Genomic DNA, 21,014 nt, shown 5'->3' on the forward strand with positions numbered 1-21,014 from the left:
TATTCAGCTGGAACCCATTTTCTGATATTTTCTTACAGGTAAATTGTTACTCCTCTGCTAGTGTTTTGCTGTTGCTGACATTCTCTGCTGAATGTTTCTTTTTTTTTTTCATGTTTGCATTCCAGTAGGTAATTTAGAAGTAATAATCACAAAAGAGAACATTTTAAGAGCAGCACATGCAGATTAAAACCACCCTACCCTTTAAATATCGAAACCTGTGAACTTAACAGTAATAGTTTTCCTTGTCTCCTCTAAGTGCTAAGATTTGTACTCTTTTCTGTACAGCTACAAGCTACTCCAAAGAGAAACACTCACAGAACCAGAGCAAGCTGGACATTTAAGCAGATAGCTGGCACAATTACAATTGCACCACAAGCAGCTTGGACTAATAAGTTGAATGAAACTCAAAGCCAAATGTCTTTTTTTGCCTTAAGGAATGACTTTTATCCAGTATATTCTCTTAAAAAGAAACAGGCTAAAAGCTAAAGACATAAATGCAATCCTGTAAGCTAAACAAGGAAACCTGTGCCAGTGGTGCCTCCTTACCCCGCCCGGGTGCCCCAGGGGAGGGGTGGTTGTGTGTTCATCATTTCCTTTCATCCAAAGTGCAGGGCAGGAGGGAAAGGGAGAGTTTTGCTTCATAATAACAAGAGAGGGATCTTCTTCCTTTCTCCTCTTCAAAGTCAAGAAGGAAATGGCAATTGAGATGGGAGTAAGGAAATGCAGGGAGGCAGATGGTTGTACCTTCTCTTTGGCATCATGGGCTCCCTCCAGAGAATCCCCCCAGTTAGTTATTAAAACAAGTAAAACTCCCTTCTCCTGCCTTGTATTTTCCTGTTGACCCAGAGCATCTCCCTCCTAGTCTTCATCTGGTACCACCAGCATACATGCTCTTCAGCAGTCCCACCTGTTGGACAGTCTACAGGGCTGGGGCAGAGCAGTAAATGTGCATGCCTTATGTCTGGGGCTCTGTAATACTGCACATCTGGGTAGGTTTAAACAAAGCCAGGGGCGGGAAGTGCCAGTATAACAAATCGTATGAGCCTTAAGAGCTCAGCTGAGAACCTGTACATATGTTTTCAATGCTAATTTGAAGCAAAGCTTTTCAGATTCATGCTCCAGCATCTTTTTGCAATGTCTAGAAATGATGTAACTCCAATGCCTTTCATCCTTAGGACCATGCTGTTACTTGACCTATCCTGCCGAGACTCTTAAAACAAAACTGTTTGCAACTCAGACATTTTCCTGTCAGAGCATCTTCCCTGTACAGCTTTTTGTCAGGCTGCCCCTGGACATTTGCTCTGGCATGAAGCCAGTCCCAGACCTAGAAGCCTGTGGGGGAAGAAGAGCTCAAAGCCCACGAGATCCCTCATATGGCCTTGGTATGGATCCTCTGGAAGTGCTGGGCAGAGAGGGGTGAGTGTTGTACTGCTTAAGCCCCCAACAGGTCCCTGGGTTTAGATCCTGCTGAGCATGATAAAGAACTGAGCCCCAGGGTCAGACTCAGAAGCATGCCTGGAAGGAAAAGTTGCTCCAGAGGTGTTTCTGCCTCCTGCCATCTCGTGGCATCCAGTTACCCTTTCTGAGCTGGGAATAAGTTGGGCAAATATTGAACCATGTAAAAATATTGCTGTTTCAAAACTTGCTATGCTGGGGCAAAGGGAATGTAAAAACACTGTGAGGTTTGTAGCTGCATTTAACCTGTAGGTTTAGCATAATATTTTTCCACTCCCATGTCCTCCACTTTTAAACAAGATCAGGCAAAGCTCCAAAGGAGACCCTCTGAATCTGACCTCCCATCTCAGCTCCATGGTTGCCCCACAGCTCTCCTTCTGCTGTCCATAGGTATGACCAGAGAGAAACTGAAGGAAGCACCACAAGATGAGGGAAATGAGGAAGAGCATGACTGTCCTGAGGGACTCTGATGTGGCAGGTCAGAGAGAAAAAGTTTTAGAGTTTGGGTGTTGAACTTTTTAATGAGAGAGATTAAAAAAATAAAGTCAGAAAGAAAATGCTTGTGAGAAAATTCCCCTCCAAAGACAGTCCCAGTGGAAATATTTTCAAGAAGCCCCAGTCTTCAGGTCTGCTTACTACATTTGATTGAGTTGCACTGCACAGCTCAGTTCTCAAAAGTTGTTAAAAGCTTTCCTTCTGAGAAGGGCTATCCTCCCTCCTATTCATCTGCCATGAAAAACAGGTTTCCCACCATCAGAAGCAGAACCTTTGAGGCAGAACTGGCTTGAACTATAAAGTTAATAGCATGTCCATAAATAAGTGAATTATCCTCAGACATTTTGGTGGATCTCTTAAAATACTTACTTTTTAGGGGCAAGTTGGGTAATGGGTTTTCCTCAAACCCTAAAGTTTTAGTGGGCAACAAAGAATGCAGAGTGGAAGCTGCTTACCAGATGTTCCACACCCTGGAGAGATAAAAAGAGATTGTTTTTACAAGTATAAATGGTGGCATAGTAGCCTGCACTGTGTAAAGTGTGTATTTTTATTAAGTCATTATGCAGTTGGACAAATAATTTTCCATATTTGCCAGTCATAACCTGCCTTATCCATACTGAATATTTTGCCAGTTCTGACTGCTTCTTTTTCAGTTTACAATGCTGGCAAACTTGTTAGGGCTTGGTTGTTGTTTTTTCTTCTTTTTTTAATAAAAACACCCTCCTCAATTTTATTGCTTTAATAATTTAAAATTACATAATCGTTTGAAACTTTGGATAAATGTAATAAAGCTAATCTCATTAACAGAGTGCAAAATATCTTAACACTCTAAAGTGATTAAAACAGCTTGGGGAAATCTCTTACTGCAGAAGACATACCTGAAGGGAACAGAGCATTCAGATCTGGACTCCTATAAATGAACTTGCCTTGGTTAGCAGTGCTCACTAATTTATTAGATGTTGTAGATCTGGTCCTTAATTAATAAGAGTCAGGCAATCAGAATAAATCAGAATAAATTAGGTGAAAGTCTTTTAAGCAGCAAAACAGCAAGAAGGTAAAGGTTTATTTTCCCAGAGGATTGACCACATTTTTAATTTTTCCTACAATGTTCATGAAGTGAAAAATCTTGAAGTCTCATCTCTGTTTTCGGATTGTAGTAACTAAAGAAACCTGAGGAAGAAGAAATGTGTGTCATCAAAAGCACATGGGAGCTCTCCATGTATTCCCATCTCAAACAGGATTCCCCAGAAGTTTGTTATCTTTTAGAGTCCGCAGGATTAGTCTGGTTGTGTGTCCTTCTCTGTGTGCATTTAGCCTTCTGAAGAAAAAAAAAGAGAAAAAGAATAAGCAGAAGATTATTTTTCTCTCACCACTTCCCCCAGGCAATTTTTTTACAGCCTTATATTGTCAGGATGCACAAATTTCTCTCTATTCAAACAGGTTATGTCCTACAGATGCTTTTCAGAGTTCCAGGTTAATGTGGAAATCATTGCCTTTGTCCTGCAGAGGAGGATGACAGGAGCCCAAGCAGACAGATTAGTGATAAGATTTTGCAATAAGTCATCTTTTACAATACACACAAGATACTTGCTTTTATCAAGCACTGGATTGAGGTGACACAGACAAACCAGCCTGGCATAACTGACTTGCCTGTGCTTCTGGCTGCAAAGTGAAGGTTATTTCCAGAACTGAAGCTGAATAAAGCAGTATGATGCACCTCTAATTTTTTTTTTACTGTTCTGGATGTGATCATACTTTATGAAGTCCTAGAAAATTGGTGGTAAATTCTGCTTCCAGAGGATTTCTGATCTCATGCTGTGAATTTTGTAGCTTTGAAAAGGCCTAGATTTGAGAATTAACCAAAACAGGACTGAAATGGCAACTGTCAAAAAGTGGTCTGCTGCTGGTGCTATGAATTAAAGCAATACTATATGTAGTATATCCTTGCAGCCTATATGGTATCTGATTGATAGAAATTGCCAAAATGCCTTGTTCCTGAAAATGCTTATCCTGGTTTTAACCATGCTGCTTGGTTTGGGCGAGAGCATTGGACTCTCAATTTAAATTTATAGTAAAAAATTAAGATAAAATAATCCAGTAAAGTGCTAGATTTGACCACCTTAAGTGCACCATCAAACGTAAACCCCACTCATTTGAAACTTAAAGCTCTATTTCCTGAACCTGAACCTGTGGGATTATACTCTGCAGTTCTGACTACATTTGGTCTGTGAGATTTAAAGCAATTCTGTGTTTTCTTTCTTTTCCTTTTTAATCTAAATGAGAAATAAAGCCATGGAAATAAATGGAGCATTATTCTTGGCTTTAGTTCAGTTTCAGATCCAGACCCTGAACCCCAGCTGAAATGTGCCATGCATCTTAAATGCTGCTTTCTTGAAGTGCCTTTGGTTGGACTCTGCTGCATTTCACATGGATCAATGCAGTTACTACCTCTGAATTTAATGCATCAACAAAAAATGGAGTTTTAGAAATCCAAAGCCATCTCAGTTATTGCAACCTGCATAAAAAATATCACAATATATTACTTGTGAATATAATCTATATAATTTTGAGGTCCTGCTAAAAATGAATGGTCAAAGCATAAAGTGAGTAAAGGAATCCTTCCTTTCTCCCAACCAATTAAAGAATTAAATTAAAGGTTTCAGAAAGAACAAAAAAAAAGTAAAGGTACAGCAGAAGAAAACTGGATTTCCTCCCATGAAAGCATGAAAATAGGAGGAGAGACTTTATTCAGGAGAAAAAATAACCAACCAACAAAAGTTTTGCATTGAAATGTAAATCCACTTGTATTTTCCACAGATGTTTAAATGAGCAAGAGAAACTTTAACAAGCAGTGAAAGATAGAAATAAAAATATTAGAGACATCCTAAAATAGCACCCAGACTTGTATCAATGTTATATTTCATCAGGGGAAAAAAAGTCTGAGCAACAAAAGGAATTTAATTTACAATTTGAGAGATCTGTAAATAGTATTAGGAAAAATACATCTGCTTCGAAATTGCATATTAAATGACCCATGGGTGAGGCAATTTTTGGCATATGATTCAGCAGAAGTATCATGTTTTAGAAGCTTTGTATTTTTCAGTCTTTACTTTCCCTAGGGAAGGGTGTCATCAGCTCTTGCATTGGTCACAGTGTCACACGTACAGCAATAAGTCCCACTGCAGCAGTAGCTGGTCTGTGATGGAAGGCACTTCATTACTTTTATTGAATACTCTTGTGAAATAAGCCTTTTAACTTTGTTTCACTTCAGAAACTGCTGTGAAAGATGGACCCTCTTCTGCATTAGAAAGTGTGTGAGGAAAAGTTGAGATGTGCAGAACAATTCTCTTTAGTAACTGAGCAACACTCAATCCATTTGAGTTAGCAGCCTGATCTCATGTGTATGCCCTCCTGCCAAAAGTGCTTAGCAAGATAGTGTTTGGATATAAGTGTAGCCTGAAGGTTTGTGGCAGAGGTGTCTGGAGGCTCCTGAATGACCACAGGGGATATCAAAACTCCAGCAGTGAGATCCTCCTCCAGGAGAGTAAGATTCAGATAATATTTTATTTAACACAGTGACTCCATGCCCTGCTCCTCTAGTGGGCACATAATTGATCTGTGAGACTTGCAGTTACTCAAACACTGATGTGTTGCTTTTCATATTCCTCACTCACTGAACTCTATTGAGAGTCTTTTTCTATTGTTTAAGTGCCTCAAAGGGCCCAGCCCCATTTGGAAACATGGAGGCATGCTACGTGCTACACAGGAATTGAGTAGGAAATTCTATACATTGTAAGAAATATAACCTACTATATTAAATGTGGGTGGAATTCAGGCTTTGTGTACTTAAGCTATTGTTATGAATGGTGGTTCAGTGCCACAGCATCTTGGGGTTATTCAGCTGCTTCCTACAAACAGATGAAGATGTTGTCTAACCAAGCCAACACCAAGAGGGCAGCCAGAGCAGCTGTCCAGGCTCCCCAGTGCTGTCTGCTGCTATGGACCTCAGGTGCTGCTGAAACTGGCCTCCTTTGTGTAAACACCAAAGGGTGAATTCAATCACCATGTCTCCTGCTAGAGTGAGGTAACCAGACATCTCAGACTCCCTGCTTGGCCAGAAGACCTGTGATTTTTAATAGCCATTAAAAATATATTTATTTTTTGCTGTTCTTGGCTGATCGTCTCCTTTCATGCTGATTAACAATGCTCTGATCTTTTACTGCTGCCTTTTAGTAACATAACAGCCTTCCAAGATGGAAGAAGGCCATGCTATTCCTCTAACTAGTGTTTATATACCCTGCAATAATTTTTCTTCCATCGTTGCTGCTCTTGCTAGTTTTTTCAACATCCTAATCCACACATTTCATTTTAAATGTAGGGGCACTTCTCTTAATTTTCCACAAGGCCTTTTATTTGTTTAATTTAGAATTTTCAGCATTGCTTCTTTGCCTGCAATCCTTGCAGACATTTAAAGTACCATCCGCAATTTTTATAACATTGATAATAATTTCTCCTTTTCTTCTAAATGCAATATTCTATGATAGATTTTCTTTTGATTAATCTGATGTTCTTTTCTGTAAACAAGGGACAGCATGGCTCAGGGAGTAAGCAATGGGATATGAAAATGTTTGGCACTATCTTGTTGCTCCATGTCTAGACTGAGGAAGTTTTCAAAATGGTTTTGTATGAGATGGGTTTCTCTCTCTTTTATTTTTTTTTGGCATTCAATTGCTCTAATTTGATCCTCAAGAAGTGATTTTAATATCTGTTGAGTGTGATGTTGCTAATGAAAATGAACAGATTGTTTCTTAATTCTACAATAAAAATGTGTGTAGTGATGTTATTAAAGAAGAAAATCTGCATGTGCAATATTTCCCTTCCCTATATTTTATTTGTTTCTAGCGTAACAAAACAATTTACAGCTGAAACAAATGTATGTAGCAAGCAGACTGTTTCAAATGAAATCAAATTTGTTCTTCCAAGTGGCAAACTGTGAGACCCACTGAAGATTTAAGTAGCAAACACATATAAATGAATACCTTTAATGTGTTTATTTTTTAATAAAAAAACCTACATGGATGGAAACTTAAAAAAATTAACTATAATCACAGAAATGCTTCAGTTTTTGCAGGTGGGGAGAGGAAATTCTACTTCACTGTATAAATCACTTAAAAATATCTTAGCTTGTGCAGCTTCTAAACTCTGCTCCATGCAGTATCAAAGGACTATGAGTGTTATGCAAAGAGAGCATGGATTATAGGTATTAAATAGGAAGACTATCAGGGGACACAAGGCACAAACATGAAGAAGACTGTGTGGATATAAGGATTTATGGAGTAGAAAATTCTTAGTCTCCCCTTCATTAATTGATGCCTTCATAAAAGAAAAAAAAAAGCAAGAAATATTTCTCTCCAAAATAGGTTGTTTATTGCTGCACTCAGTGTTTTATCTCACATTGTCTTGGTTCAGCTTTGGATCAGTGGGTTTCAGTCTGATTAAGATTTACTGCAGCTCTGATGCTTTTGTTTTTACAAGAAAGTAGATGTTATCTTAATACCTCTATTAATTTACTGTGTGATGACAAGGTCACAGTGCTGGGGAATACGGATGCTAGCAGGAGAAAGAGGCAGAGAGTAGTATTATCTCTAGGAAAACACTCTAGAAAATACCTTTGCAGTACTTTTAAGTTAGCCTGATTGGCAATGACCCTAGCTATGTTTGGAGCCATTTGGGGTACTTATCTGAAGCTAGCAGGTGACTGCTTCTGAAGGCTCTGGCAAGTTCTATTTTAAGGTCAATACTGAGTCACAATTAAAATGTGTATTGTTTTGTCTAATAATATGCTTGGTTCATGCTTATAGAGCCTTTGCAGGGGCTGCAGCCTTGCTGGGCTGAATATTGCACATGCCGAAAGAAAGTATTCTAAAGGGTCAAAACAGACCCTATGGAGCATGGGAAAAGGGAACTGTCTCTGTTTTACACAGAGAGAACTGAGGCCCAGGTTCTTCAAAATGCTTCTTGCTTTATGTACCTAAATCTGACTGAAATCAGTCTGAGCCAAATACCCAAGTGACTTGAGCATCTGAGATGTCAGTGCTGGGGCTGGCCTGAGATTGCACCACTCAGTGTGGTGTAGGTGAGCCGGGCAGATCTGGTGGGGATGCAGGGTGGCTTGGCTTGTGGAGCAGTATCTCTGAGCTCACAGGAATTCCTCTCCACAGACTGATCAGTCATTCACAACCCTATCCATGCTCCCTTATGCACAGTCATTACCCTTTTCCTGGAGCCTTCTGGTCTTTGCATTTGGTGTTTGTTTTTTGTTGGTTTTTTTTCCAATTTTTAATGTAGAGTTAATGAAATCAGCAGGGTCATCTGTCTACAGACCTGTATTGGCACCCTCCTAATGACTGGTACTCGGGCATTTAGGAAGCCTGGAGCTGAGCAGAGCCATCTGATCATCAGTCGTTATTCACTGGCACTATTCTCTGTCCTTCCTACGTTCTTTCAGAAAATACTGCATATGAGGGTCCTTTGTGCAACTGAAGTTGTGTTCTCGAGATGTTTGGGTTTTGTTTTGTTCTTTTTTAAAATATAATATACTTCCACCCACACAGTGTCTAATGCAGGCACATGTGTACAATGACATGTTTCAAACCAGCTGGGTGTCATGGCACGGAGGCAGTGAAAGGACAGAGGTCTGTTTCCAATTGGAACAGTCAGTCAGCTCCACTGGCATCCCTGGACCTCACAGAAGTACTTCTGAGAGGTTTCCCGTGCCCTATTCACAGGGGTGTGCCATTAGTCAAAGCCCAGATTAACTGTCAAAATCAAGCTAAGTGAGGACTTGAATGACCCCTGAACAAGAAAACTTTTTCTCTGTGGGAAAGAGTTTTATTTGTGGTGAATAAATCTCACAGGATCAAACCTGTTGATAGTGAAAAGTAAATAAGATGCTAGCAATCCATTTTAATCACACCAGACAGTTATTGGTAACAGAACAGGAGAAAAAAAGGGACAAGTTATGCTGAGTATCTTCCTTTAAAAAGAAAAGAAAAATTATTTCCATTTGCTTGAGCTGCTCTTTTCCTACCCTGCTGTCTTCATCTGTCAGCTGCCAAGGGCAGAACGATTTGATTCATAGACTTTTTAATTGAAATTGTACACAGCCAAATCATAGGGCTGCTGCTCCCTTGGAAGTCAATGGCAAAATTCCCACTGGCTTTTACAGAAGAAGCTTAGGCTATCAGGGGGTAGGGAAAAGTATAGCATCAACATGAATGATCCAGAAAAGGGGTCTCTTACATTTGTGGAACCATGCCCTGGTTCATGTCCCCTGGTATGTCACTGGTTCTTGCATAGCTGCAGATCTTGTGGTTTCATCTGTCTCTATTCAGAGCCTGTACTTCTGCCCAAGTGATTTTATAGTTAAGCTCTACTGTTTAACCTAAATTTGTCATCTCAGTGTGTTAGGCTGTTCCAGCATGTCCTGTTCCTTTTGCAACAAGGACTATTTCCCTCTTTTTAATTCTGTGTTGAGTAAGATCTCTTAAAATATCTGGTTTGAAGGTTTTCTTTATTACCTTTAAAGATTACACCACTGTAACTCTACTTCTGACCATCTTCCTTCAAATCTTCTGTGATTTACCTACTCATGTATAAACACCTATCTACAACTGCAGGATCCAAGTTTTTAGTGCCAGATCCTAGGTGGTGCTGAGAGGCTTGGTTTGCTCCAGCAAAGCACTTAAGAACTGCTCAAAAACAAAGCAAGTGAGTAATCTCAGAAGCAGAAGACATGCTTTATTGCTGAGTGGAATTCAATGGACTTGTCAGCCTCCAGCTAATAAATGGGAATGATTGCAGAGTAGCTGGCCATACCAGAGCTGTCAGACACACAAAGTCCAGGGAGACCAGGTCTGTCAAGCAGCACCTTTACAACACTGACAGAAGGAGGACAATTTTAAAAGGAGGATATGCTTTAGTTAGATGTGCATTCAAAATCTACAGCCGGAGCTAATTATTTTGTCTCATTCTGAATATTATTCAGATGCTTGGCTGATCAGTGAGCCTGCTGGACTACTATCAGTGATCTACAGGCAGTATAAATGGGTTATCAGCTCTTGTATCACTCAGGAAAGATGCCAGATTGATTAGTGCCAGAGACAGGCTCTCTAATGCAGTCGTTCTCAATTTCTTCCAGACTGTGACCCCAACTCACAAAAAGAGGGGACTTTCAGGATTCCTCTTCTCTGATTCCAATAAAAGAAGGGTGTTTCTTGCACATGTGTATCTATCCCTGCAGACTCATCACATCCAGAAGATTGATTTTACTATTATTTGCTTGTTGAATGGATTAAGCATCTGCAGCACTGCAAACATCATCTCTTTCACATCCACTTACAGTGAAGTCCTCCATGGCTTTGTAAGCTAGTGATCTGTAGATCTGCCTTGCTGCTTGCTTTCACACCTCCCAGTCTGAAAGTGACCTCTTCAGCTACGCATTTTCTTCCTGGCTATTCAAAATCTGCTATTCTATTTGGAAGAGATATATCATCCTTGCCAATTTGGGGGAAGGGGAGAGAGATGGTTCACATATTAAAAAAAAAAATCTTGGAATGTTTATGCGAATAGGTTGTCTGATCAGAAAATTAATGTAAAATTAATTTGATTTTCATGAACTGCTAGCTGCACACTCCAATTTTACATGATAAGAGACCTTTGCAGTGTGGACAGTTACGATTCCTACAAATTTTTTAGCACTATTGATCAGTTCCAGTGAAAACAATCAAGCTAGTTCTACCAAATCCTCTCTGCGCATACCCTCTGGTGAGCTGGGCAGCAGTGTGCTGTTGAAGAGCACTGCACTAAACATCTGTGCAAATTTGTAAATGTAAAGGCATTGCAGAGTGTAGGAGCCTGGGGTTCAGTCTGGACCGGGCGTAGATGAGAGATCTCTGAAGTCAGATCTTGGAACATGCGGTTTATTGCAAAGGGCATGGGTATAGGGGCACTGCTTAGAGCTGCCAGACGCAGCTCGGAGCAGGCCCAAGAGAGCAAGAGAGTAAGCGGGTAAGTAACGAGAGAGAAAGAGCGAGAGAGGAATGAGAATGAAGAAGTAGAAGAAGAAGTGATGAAGTCCTGGTTACAATACAATAAATCATCTTCTGCACTGAATATTCTAATTGTCACTAACCAATCTAATACAAGATACAAATCCTATAGCATTTACATACAGCCTATAAGAGTTCTTATATTACCATAGAGTGTTACATCTTAACTTCTAAAAACTACTCTTTGGACCCCTTCTGCTGAGCTAGTAGGGTCTGCTCTGACCCTTGGATCTGCCTGCAAGCAGAGGGTATTGTTCAATCAAGAGGGGATTACCTTCAGTCGGCCATACCATTGTTTTCCAGTTGTTCAGTAACTAAGACTTGGTATTTCAAAAACGGCTTTCATTTCGATGTTGCCTGTAGTTTTCATATTCCCAAAATCTTTTGTCAGGCAATCATATTTATAAGGCTTTCCTGTTTCATCTTCCCCAACAGCAGAGCAACAGATTTTCTCAGCAATAAGGGGAAATGGCAAAAAAATTACTATTATCTTCTAGATTAAAAGTTCATTATAGGTCATCCATGTATCCTTTTTCGCTCAACTTTTGCTCACTTTATAGGTGTAATTTAGGCTGTTTTGGTCAGAGACTGCCATGCCATTTATTCTGGTCTGCTTCCTCGTCCCACAATTTCCATGTTTGAAGCAATTTTCCTTTAGGAAAGGTCATTTTCCCATTTGTGAGCTAGAAACAGAGACTGCAGACATCTGGGAGCAAAGTGGATTGGGGTCAGTCAGTTTGAAAAGGGAGAGTTGGCACAGGAGGGGTTTTACTCCTCCATGATCCTCCTCTCAGGACTTTTGGGACTGAGATTTTTAAAGAGTAGCAGGGAGCATCACATAACAGCATATAGAGCTCAGCTATCCCCACTCTATAAGAGGGGATAGACATTGAGGACACTTGTTCTTGCTGACACAAGGGCACAGGGGCACACTTCCTTCTCCTCACTCCTGGGTCCCATGGAGTAGCTTTGGGTAGACTCCTAGGTATACCTCAGTCATGTAGGAGCAAAGTGCATGGCAGCAAGCTAAAATTTCTAATCACTCCTTTCATGACCTGCCCCTTCCCAAATATCATTGTGGCATCAGTAGTGCTACATTTGTGATGGCATAACACAAGGCACTTTATACTAGTTATGAAATTACATAGATTAGCTCTAGGTGGTGTTGAAATTTCATGTTTTGGTTACGTACTAACTCACACAAGTAAAATAGGACAGTTCTTGATCTCTTTTAACCAGGTACACTCTCTCTGAAGTACTTCTCTGAGCACCTGTTCCACATGCAGTAAATAAATCACAAGGGAGAGGAGAATTATATTATTCTTTTACTAAAATCCTAAACCAGTTTCTAATGAGCCAGACATTAAATCTACATTTATCTTACTATGCTGAATAGTGTAAGATTTTTCTCTGGTCTGCTTAAACTTATCAATGGATCTATATTTGACAGTGGCAAACCACTGTATCAGATCAAATGACAGGCAAAAATGGAGTTTTGACTGGAAAATTTCACAGAGATTTTCTTTCCCTCCTCCATCCAGGTTTTCAAATGACGCTACATAATTGAGATTTCCCAGTTGACTGGACAATAAATAACCTGTTCAGCTGAGGTAAGTCTGATGCAAGGGAAAAGAGAACTGTGAGAAAAGATGCCTCTTGTGTTTATTCTAAAATGATGCTCCAAGGAGTTAAACAAACTCAGAAATTCAGATCTCACCAACATCTGGTTTGTATCAACAGAAACCAAAAGCTTACAGCAGTCTGGCTGGATCATTATTCTGTGTCTGTGTGCCTGTGTGTCTTAACTTCTCCTGACATTACCTGAGAGAGTACTGGACTGGAAGCTGCTCAAGAAACTGGAAGTTTCTTCAAATACACACACTAACATTAGGTGAATTATTCATCTGCTTAGCCTTCACCTCCCATTCAGTGTCAGTTGTGTGAACAATACAACCTCTTACAGTCAGTCAGGTCACCTAATTTAGGTACCTACATCTTCTGCTAAGAAAATAGCAGACCTTTGAGAAATACCAGGTGCTAGTCTGTACTCAACCGGCTTGTCTGCCTAGCTTTCTTCTGAGGACAGGTACCTCATGGGAGAGGGGAGCACAGGGATGCTCCTTTCAGTGCTCTCACACGCAGTGGGATGCCTTGAATGCTGGGTCCACCCATCTGGGCAAGGACCATATTTTTCTTTTCGTTTCAACTGAGTAACTGAGCTGCAAGGCCATACTGTATCCCACAAGATCCAGCATGGCCATGAGTATCTCTTCTGTTGAAGGTGAACCACAGGTAACAGCAACAAGAGACATGTGACTTCAGCTGAGTAGTTAGTTACTTGATTGTGAAGGGGAGGTTAGACCCTACTTCTTGGGAGGGTATGAATTTCCCTTCAGTTTGTCACTGGAACTGTTGTGGGTTAAAGAAAATGCAGAACAGACCTGGGAAAATGGGCTAGGTCTTTGTACCCTCTGCCTCCAAGAGGAGTGCCCTAACCACTTGCTTGCAGTGATATTCCTTGCTGCCTTTTCTCTTGCATGCCCAGCTGCACTGCGGCTCAGTTTCAAGAGGGACAAGGAGGAATGCTCTTCTTCAGCAGCATGCCCTGTGATCTGGTGGTTAGAGCACTTTTTAGAGAGTGAGCGGGCTTAATCCCTCTTAGGCTGATCAGTCCCTTTTGCTTTCTGCTTTAACCCTTTGCTGTCCAGAGGCAGATACCAACACTGCTTCTGACTGTCTTTAATTCTTCGTGCTTCTCCTAAAGACTTATGCAGTGTTCAGGTGCAGTAGTCATGCACTGAAATGATCCTGCAGCAGAGTTTTGTGTGCCTATCTCTACAGAGCATGGCCTTTAAGACAGAGAGGAAATAAAGATAGAAATGCCCAAAAAACATTTAAAATGGAACAAATGAATCTTGGTTAAATAGTGGAAAGAGGATTGGACTAGCATTTGTGCAAACCTGCCTGTGCCTGCAGGTAATGTCATACATGAAATCCCTATTTGTGCTTGGTCTTTGCATATTAAGTGCTTTAATTAATTAATTTTGAGTTAAATATTTTTAAATTGAATGTTAAAATTAACCCATCAGCGCAGGTACAAAAATCAAGTTCCATTATCAGTGTTTTCAATTGTTCAAAGTAATTTATTAAGAGAGTTGCACCCTTCCCAGTTAAAAATTCCCCAGTTAAAAATCACCAACTTGCTCCCTTTTCAAACTTCAAACCACCTGTACACCATAACAGTTATCTTTCCTGTGTTTACTGTATACTTTTACAAGTGTTTTAAGATGTGTTGGATGTATTTTAATACTTTTTTTAGGTGTTTTTACTTGCACTTTGGTTCCAAGGCCAAAAACCCCAGTTCTAACAGCCAGCAGCTATTTTTAGCCCCATAGCCCTTACCCTATAGGCAAGCTCCATGGCAACCTGAATTTTAATGAAGGCATTTTAGCACCCTTATCTCAACTGACACCACCCCTCTGACAACGATGAGCCATTGGTGGACGGAGATGATCTGTCAAAGGAAAGCACCAATCACTTTAAACCGAAGGGGCGGGCTGTGGGCGGGCTGTGGGCGGACTGGGGCGGAGCAAAGGCACTATAAAATAACGAGAAAGTGAGGCAGTCTCTTTCTCTGCAGGCTAGCTGTGGTGGGTGCCAGTGCTGGGCGTTAAAAGCCTTACTCCTGTTAAGGAGCCTTTAATAATTTTTTTCCTGATTTTGGACCAGCTAAAAGTCAGCCCAGCACTGCAAGTTCTTTTTCTCTTCCTGAGGTCCAGTGCTGTCTCAGCCAGAAGATCTCAGATCCCTGCGCTCCTGGGGCATACCATCTACCGAGCCATAGGATCCCAAATTTTTATATTTTTCTAATTTCTGTAATTTTTCAATTTTTCTGTTTTCAATAAATTATTTTAGTTTTTTTAACTAGGAGTTGTCTGATTTCTCACAGGTAAGATTTGAAGAACAGGTTGGCACCTTGATCATCTGCAGAATTTAACGGGCAATGCTGCTCAGGATGTCATCCTGAAGTGCTCCCAAGTCCTTCAGAGTGGCTGTCACTGTTTTAGTCTTTCAGGAACCCATGCAAGTTCTTTTTGGTTTAAAAAGAGGCAACACATACTTTGGAGACTGTTGGGGTCCCTCCCCTGCCGTGTAGCCCTGGGAGAGGGGCCCTGAGGGCACAGACACGGGGTTTCCCTGCCCCTGCTCAGCCTCGTTCCCATGGGTTGGTTTGTGTTCCCTGCGCGGGCAGAAGGACCCTTGGTCCCGTGACTGGAACAGTTCCTGGGCAGAGCCCCGGCCATGCGGCTGGAGAAATAAACATCTCTGAAACATCTAGCAAGAATCTGTCTGTCCATATATATTTCCTTTCCACGGGACTCCTGGTGTGATATATGCATGTTGCAGGATCCCCACTGCAACATAATGGGGGAGAATTGAGAGCAGAACGATCCCCGATCCCTAAGCGACTGATTTGTGTGAGTAAACCCTGGAAACTTTGGATTCCTCTTCTTGGTTTTGCTTTGCTATTCCATATCTAAACTATGGAGGAACGGTGGGAAGACTCTTGGCTCTCAGAGCCGCATATGGACATTTATCTTAAAATGATTCTTGAACAACGATTTGTAAATTTTAGCTTGATTCAAGCTCAAAAAGAACTGAAACACTTCCTGGCATGGTTGTTAAAGAACTTTTTCTATGTTTCTTGGGATTTAATTCTTACGAAGGGCTTTTGGAAAACCGTTTGGACACAGTTAATACTGGAGTCAAAATATATGCCGATGGAAGAATATTTTCGTGAATATTATTTAGTTACCGAGACTGTTGAGCAATGTCAGCTGTGTCCTGGCGAAGGGAAGCCTGGCGCAGGGACCGTGCGGCCCAGGCCACGTGCACCGAGCGCTCTGCGAGCAGCAGCGAGGCAGTTCCCGTGCGCGGGCGGAGCCACGCGAGCTGCAGTGTCGGTGGCGGAGCGAGGCGCAGCGGGAGCGGCGGGACCCGGCGGTGCCCGAATGGCCCCGTGCAGCGCATGGTGGAGCGAGCCCCCTGAACGCCCGACCAAGAGGGGCGGCGCGCGGGCGGCGGCTGGCGGCGGTGGCGGTAGAACTGAGCCGCGCCCAGCCGAAACACGCGCTGGAGCGGGGCGCGGGGGGGTCGTCGCTCGGGGGCCCGGCCGAGACGTGGGTGCAGCGCCTGGCATCGGCAGCGAAGCTGCGACCAGAGGAGGCGACGCACGGAGAACTGAGCGGCGCGGCCCGGCCCGGCCCGCGCAGCCCCGAACGCGACCCCGGGAAGAGCGCGCAGGCACCAGCAGCCCCGACAATTCCAACACGGGAGCAACCGAAGGAGAGAGCAAAGACGCAGCGAGACAGAAAACAGCAGCCACTCGGAAAAAGGAAAAGATCATAGTAGCTAAGATCTTAGGGATAGTAAAATGGTATAATGTTAAGCAAAATTATGGTTTTATAACAAGGTGTGACAACCAGCAAGACATATTCGTGCATAGAACTGCTATTAAAAAGAATAACCCTGAAAAATGCATCCCAAGCTTGGGAGATGGAGAAGTCGTGGAATTCAAAATTATACGAGGTAGAAAAGGGTTACAAGCATCGCAGGTCACTGGGCCTGATGGTGTTCCTGTAAAAGGCAGTATATATGCAAAAAATCGTAGTCATGTTAGACAATATCTCCCTTGTAAACCCCCCCTACAGTCTCCCTTTCCTAATCCCACCTTGCCCTTTTACCCTATGTCCTATTACCCCCAGTGTATTCCCAATCCGTTTTTTCACCCATGGTTTCCCTCACAAAACCATGCTTTTGCCAATTGTTTCCCCAAAAATCCCTTTCCAATGCCGAGTGGGGGATGAAAAGGGGGAGGGAAGAAGTTAAACCCTCTCCTGCCTCAGTTTCCCCACAAAGCATGCTCAGAGAGCCCTGTCTCCCTTCTGTCAGCCCTAAGATGTTCCACAGAATCTGATTGGACATTTAAAGACTCAGGAGGGTGGCTTGTTTTGTTTTGAAACTGTTCTTGTTATGTTTATCCAGTTGTTTTCATTCTCCTTTTATTAAAATAAAACGGGTGAGGTGTTGGGGTCCCTCCCCTGCCGTGTAGCCCTGGGAGAGGGGCCCTGAGGGCACAGACACGGGGTTTCCCTGCCCCTGCTCAGCCTCGTTCCCATTGGTTGGTTTGTGTTCCCTGCGCGGGCAGAAGGACCCTTGGTCCCGTGACTGGAACAGTTCCTGGGCAGAGCTCCGGCCATGGGGCTGGAGAAATAAACATCTCTGAAACAGCTATCAAGAATCTGTCTGTCCATATATATTTCCTTTCCACGGGACTCCTGGTGTGATATATGCGTGTTGCAGGATCCCCACTGCAACAGGAGACCTATTTCTGTATGCCAGCACCTTCACATGACTACATGTGTGGTTTCTGATGTCCACTACTGTGATTTCATTTCTCTTTGTTTGAATACTGGCAGGAGTTTTGTTCACAACCTTGTTTTCCTTTCCTTGGAAATAAAAATTATGAGTGACCTGTGAATTTTCTGGGTCCTTATATCAATAAAAAATAGCTAAATCTGACCCTAAATCCATGATGTGTAGTATGCTTCTAAAGTTCCTGTGTAACTAGTCAGTTAAAAGAAGTGCTAATGCGCAATCTGAAAGTTTTTAACATCTTCTGTGTCAGTGTTTGCAAAGTTAATACCATAGCTTAGCCAAATCATCTTCTTATGTTACAATGTGTTTTAATTTCTTTCTATCTTTGCAGAAATGTTTATAGAATAATGAGCTGAGAGAGTCCTGATTAAATCAAATATCTTTGTACCCAGATATCCTTAACAGATAACAACATTTCAAAGCTGCTTTCACTTTTTCCCTCCTTCCAATGTGAAGTATTCTTAAGATGCAATGATCTGCTGGTAGCTGGAGAGACATGTGGATGTGTTGCTATGTCCCTGTGTCTTTTTTCCTCCTTTTTTTCCTCTTTTTTTTTTTTTTTCCTCACTATACTATTTCTCCTCCTCGTTGCCAGTTGCTTTACTTCTCATTTTTGTCTGCACTACTTTTCTAAAGATGGACAGAACCGTAGGATCACAGTAGCTGGAAGTAGTTTGGGTTGGAAGTGGCCTATAAAGGTCATCTAGTTCCAACCTGTTCTTGAATGTTTCCAAGGATGGGGCATCTACCACCACTCTGGACGACCTGTTCCAGTGTTGCACCACCCTCACTGTAAAAAAATTCATCCTTATATCCAGTCTAAATTGACTCTTTTTTAGTTTAAACCCATTACTCCTTGGCTTATTGCTACTCCTGCAATGCAATACTGTGGTGGTGTATAGAAAGGAAAATGTGATGGACTTGTTGACTTGTAAACTCCAGCAATTTGGCTTCTAATATCAAAAAGATATGATCAGTAAAAACAGAACTTTTCAAAGCTTTTGAAGAGCATCAGAGTGAGTTGATGGAAAGCAGGAAACATCCATTTCCTATCATATGTTTCTTCCAGTTTCCAAAACGTATATAATTATGGTCAATCCTGTTTAAATTATGCTCTGGAAAAAAACCATTTAAATAGTAGAAGATTCCACTGAATTAGGAAAAGCTTATAGCTGTAAGAGAGAGGATGCTGTGTCCAGTTGCCTAAAAATGTGGTTGAAGTCCACACTGACCTTGCTGAAAGGATGAGAAACCTGTGCTATCCCTGCTAGGTGGTATTTGCATACATCTGGTCCGGGATTTATTTACTGGGGAAGCTAGAGGAGTAAAGAAGTAGGGGAGTAACAGTGGCTAAGCTAAAATATTTAAGATGGTGAAAGCATATAACCAGCCTCTCTGGCACCTCTGTGACATAAGGAGGGGCCCATTTCATACCTGTTTGACTAGAAAAATCCATGGGATTGCCCCCTTTCTGGTCCTTCCAAATATTTTTAAGAAATTTGAATGGAAAATCATGTTTTTCAAATGTTTCTGGTTTTTATTTCTTTGTGAAATGTTCTGCCATTTCTCCACCCATTCTCTTCTGAAGGAACAGGGATTTCTGAACCCTTCTCTCCTGTTAGCATTAAGAGGGTGAAAAGCCCAGGTGGTAGCATTTTCATTAGTAGGCTTACATCAAATAGCCAGTCTTGTTCTGGCTATATTTAAACAAAGAAATGTAGAAATTATTGCTTCAGCTGTTTTCAGACCTACATGTTAAGTAGATGTAGCAGAGCAGTAGAGAGAAGACTCTCAGCTGGACGCAAAAAATATGACACTGATTATGTGGATGATTATGATTAAATTTATTGTTCATACAATATCTAAATAAATATTGCCAATGAAGTACATGATATAAGCAGGTTTACTTAGTACTGTAGAGGTGTACAGTTTTTGGCCTTACAGAGTGCACAGGTGCGAAGCACAAAGCACCTATGAAGCTACTTCAGGATTTTACCCCTGTCTGTGACCTTAGCACTTTCACCCATCCAAAAGTGAGTGTTCCCAGTCTGGGCTGGATGCACCCTGCAGGTGTCTGGGGAACACTGCAGGGTGTGCATGTGTGAGCCCACCCAGAAGCTGCCTGCAGTCTTGGGAGACCAGTTGGCCCAGCTGGCCCAGCCTGCATCAGCATTGTACACCCTCTTTGCAGGCCAAGTCAATCACAATCATCACAGCTCTCCAGCTCTGGAATGCATTCATAATGTGAGCATCCAGACAGTTCTTCCTGCAATTCCCACCTGGTGGTCTTATGTTAGGACAAATCTCATTGTCCAGCAGGGACAATTGAAAGGTAGAAGGGGGGTGTGTGTGTGTGTGCGCGCTGAGGATGCATGTGAAGACTCACTATCTTTTGTTGTGGCCACAGCAGAGCATAAGGAATAAACCAGTTTCAAAGACAATCAATTTACCTGAGTCCCAACAATAGATTCCTGTAGGACTGTCACATTTTCAAAGATAAATAGAAATCTTTCTTTCCTTTCTGACAGGGCCTGGGATTTTCAGTCTCAAGAGTCCAAAGCATTGGACTTTACTGGGGCTTCAAATTTTCACCTGTTTACATACAAACTATATCTGAGTGAAGGAAAGTGGATGGGGGTGGATGAGAATTGAGGCATGGGAATACTTAAATGTTCCTTGTTCTCTCCAGGCAGAGATGAGCATGATGAGGAAACTCATGTTAGCTGTTTGTTGACTCTGTGCTCTTCTATTCCCAGGCTTATGCAGAGTTTGGAAACATATAATTTATATACTACACAGGTTGTACCTGTGGTAGTCCAGGTCTGGGCAGTGACAGTCAGAGATTATGATGATTGATGACATTTGATGACTATGGGATCTTTGGGTGAAATGATTTGCTCTTAGTCTAAATAAATCTCTCACAGCAAGGTCTTTGGGAGAGTGTGGGAGTGGGAGATGAGCTGTATTTTGTCGTACTGCTCAGCCCGCTGTATGTGAGGTATTTTGGTGGGGTTTTGCCTGAGGAAAAGTGGTGCCATTCCTGCCACACTGGTGCAGAGAAGCTCTTGGATATATCAGGCTTTTGTTTGGCTACCTTTAAGTTTTTGGATAAAACTCATTGATTTTGGCTAATAATGTACATAAGCAGAGGCTGGCTTTTTGTGCTGGGTTGGATTGGTGCTATAAGGAGCACTAAATGATTTTTATTCCTTCTCTTCCTCCTTTTTAAAAATGGCCAATATTGTATTTTTAAATAAAAAGTAGAGCACAAAGGAAGCAATGGCAAGAGGAAAAAGGAAACTGGTCCCAGTGCTAAAACCTTGGTTTGAGTTGTGGATATAATGACGAGATGCATTGCCTTTCCTAGCTCTGTAGATTAATGATTGATTTACCAGGAAATGTGCTGTTATTACAAATGTGGGGCCTAATCTGGATTTTGTTGCTTGGGAGTTGCCTGGGTGGGGAAGGAAAGTGGGATCCAGCCTTTATTTTTACTCCTTTTCTTAGCCTTGGGAA

The 21,014-nt window shown here is 41.8% G+C and overlaps 1 long non-coding RNA gene across 1 annotated transcript in view; it reads right to left on the reverse strand.

The window, feature by feature from the left end:
• Positions 1–2,932: 2,932 nt before the first annotated feature.
• LOC125324059 overlaps positions 2,933–21,014 on the reverse strand; it is a 65,656-nt gene continuing 47,574 nt past the window's right edge. Inside the window, exon 3 of the long non-coding RNA XR_007202782.1 lies at positions 2,933–3,268. This is a non-coding gene — a long non-coding RNA (uncharacterized LOC125324059). The remainder of the gene's footprint in view (positions 3,269–21,014) is intronic.

This window comes from Corvus hawaiiensis, chromosome 3, assembly GCF_020740725.1.
Source record: "Corvus hawaiiensis isolate bCorHaw1 chromosome 3, bCorHaw1.pri.cur, whole genome shotgun sequence".
In the NCBI taxonomy this organism is placed as follows: domain Eukaryota; kingdom Metazoa; phylum Chordata; class Aves; order Passeriformes; family Corvidae; genus Corvus; species Corvus hawaiiensis.